Genomic DNA, 2,500 nt, shown 5'->3' on the forward strand with positions numbered 1-2,500 from the left:
GCATACACTCACACTCACACTCTCTCACACACTCTCACACTCTCTCTCACACACACTCACACTCTCTCTCACACACACACACTCACTCTCCAAGGCCTGTTCACTCTATGCCTTTGTCTGAGTCAGTCCCAACAAAGGCTGTTGGCATGAAGTGGCACCTGGGATGAAATGTGCCTGGCGTCTCCAAGAGCCTTGAGAAAATAAAACCTATTGAACTCAGCTGTCCCTGTGGGTTTGTACGCTTTTATGTTGGAGTCTGGCAGTGCGGGGTGTATGCATGTGGGGGACGGTTCTCATTCAGGGGTCACGTCCTTCTAAGAACCCAGTCTTTGCCACTCTTCAAAGGTTAAACGGCACAGTCTAGACCTCGATTATTTTTCAGACATTTTGGCTTGGAAACATGAAACGTCTAGTCTGGCTTTCACCAGACCAAGCTCAAGCTCAGATTGAACATTGGTCTAGGGAGTCCACTATGTATTTTCTACTGCACAAGAGGTGTGATCAACGGGCATAGTTCAAATGAGTCTGTTCGCAATTGGATAGCCATTCACCAATCTGACAAACGAACCGGGTGACGTTTGCAAAGCGACATGAAAACTCCAGGCTGTCCCGCTATCGTCATAGTTTTAAAACTGCCAATAGCCCGCAAGGTGGATAAGCCAGTTTGTGATTGGCCCCCTCAAAAGTGTAACGGAAGCAGGAGAAATAGTTGTACAGGTTTCCAGCCTGAGCTACAGGGCGGAAAAGAAACCCAGAAAGAGTTCACCCAGCCTATGAAACTTCACCAGCAAATAATAGCTCCTGTGCCACGAAAGATCCAGCTGCAATAGGACGGCCAGCCTACTTGTGCAACTGTGATGCATTCTAAGAATGAAACCCTTTGAGTCTCAGTTGAGACAAAGTGAAGAAATCTTCCAAATGATACGATCAAAATGACACTAGCGATTTCTAATCACATCTTTCCCAATTCCTGTTGTTGCACTTTTTCTCCCCTTAAAGGCACACTATGCAGGTTTTTTAGCTTAATATGCAAGTTTTTTAGCTTAATTTACATTCATTTAACAGCTTCAGTATAGTATAGTATAGTATAGTAAATATACTCTTTTGATCCCGTGAGGGAAATTTGGTCTCTGCATTTATCCCAATCCGTGAATTAGTGAAACACACTCAGCACACAGTGAACACACAGTGAGGTGAAGCACAATCCCGGCGCAGTGAGCTGCCTACTACAACAGTGGCGCTCGGGGAGCAGTGAGGGGTTAGGTGCCTTGCTCAAGGGCACTTCAGCCGTGCCTACTGGTCGGGGCTCGAACCGGCAACCCTCCGGTTACAAGTCCAGAGTGCTAACAGAGTCATTGGAATGGTTATATGACTTTTTTCGGGTTGAATGGTGGCCGTCTCGCTTCCCCCTAGCTCCTGTGAGCGGAAAAACCACCCTTGCAACTGTGGGCTGGCGGGCCGACGGCCTCAGTGTCAGGAAGTATAACGAGTGTAACGAATTGCTTTACTGCATTCAAATACACATACACGCCAGGCACCGGCTAGAAAAAGGTAGAGATGGAGTTTCTCAGACATTCGTCATGACAGAGCCAGCGAAAAAGAAGCAAAAACCGAGAAAACAGTAAGGAAATTCCCAATACTGCATAGTTTACCTTTAATAGAAATACTGTACACACACACACACACACACACACACACACACACACACACACACACACAGTGGCACTGGCACACGCACACGCACACGCACAACGCACACGCACACGCATACACTCACGCTCACACTCTCTCACACACACTCACACTCTCACACACACTCACACTCTCTCTCACACGCACATGCACAAGCATACACTCACACTCACCTCTCTCACACACACTCACACTCTCTCTCACACACACACACACTCTCTCTCACACGCACACGCATACACTCACACTCTCTCACACACACTCACACTCTCTCTCACACACACACACACTCTCTCTCACACGCACACGCATACACTCACACTCACACTCTCTCACACACACTCACACTCTCTCTCTCACACACACACACACACACACACACACACACACACACACACACACACACACACACACACACACACATCACGGCTTAGCACTTCCTGTTTGTGAAGGTAATAAAATGTTACTGTAATTGAATTGAAAGGGAGAGAGAAATTCATGTTGTTTCTTTTTGTTCCCTTTATTTCGACCATATTGAACAAGCTTCAGTTAAAATGTTTATAGTCATGTGTGTGTGGGTGCGTGAAATCATGGTTAGAACAAATTAGATTTTCTCCAACAGGAGTTTTAGTTATGCGCTATTTAGTGAGCTTTTAGTGTGCGTGGGTGTGAGTGTGAGAGTGTGTGTGTGTGGGTGGGTATGTGTGTGTGTGTTTGTATGTATATGTGTGTCCTCAGTGTCTCAAAGGTAGTAGATCTTCACTGTGGAATTCAGGAGCATTAAAATGCTGCTATTACGGAAATAAAT

General features: G+C 46.2%; 1 long non-coding RNA gene across 1 annotated transcript in view; it reads right to left on the bottom strand.

The window, feature by feature from the left end:
• LOC121680329 overlaps positions 1 to 2,500 on the bottom strand; it is a 21,989-nt gene that overhangs the window by 18,630 nt on the left and 859 nt on the right. The window lies entirely within an intron of this gene.

This window comes from Alosa sapidissima, chromosome 13 (genome assembly GCF_018492685.1).
Source record: "Alosa sapidissima isolate fAloSap1 chromosome 13, fAloSap1.pri, whole genome shotgun sequence".
Taxonomy (NCBI): domain Eukaryota; kingdom Metazoa; phylum Chordata; class Actinopteri; order Clupeiformes; family Clupeidae; genus Alosa; species Alosa sapidissima.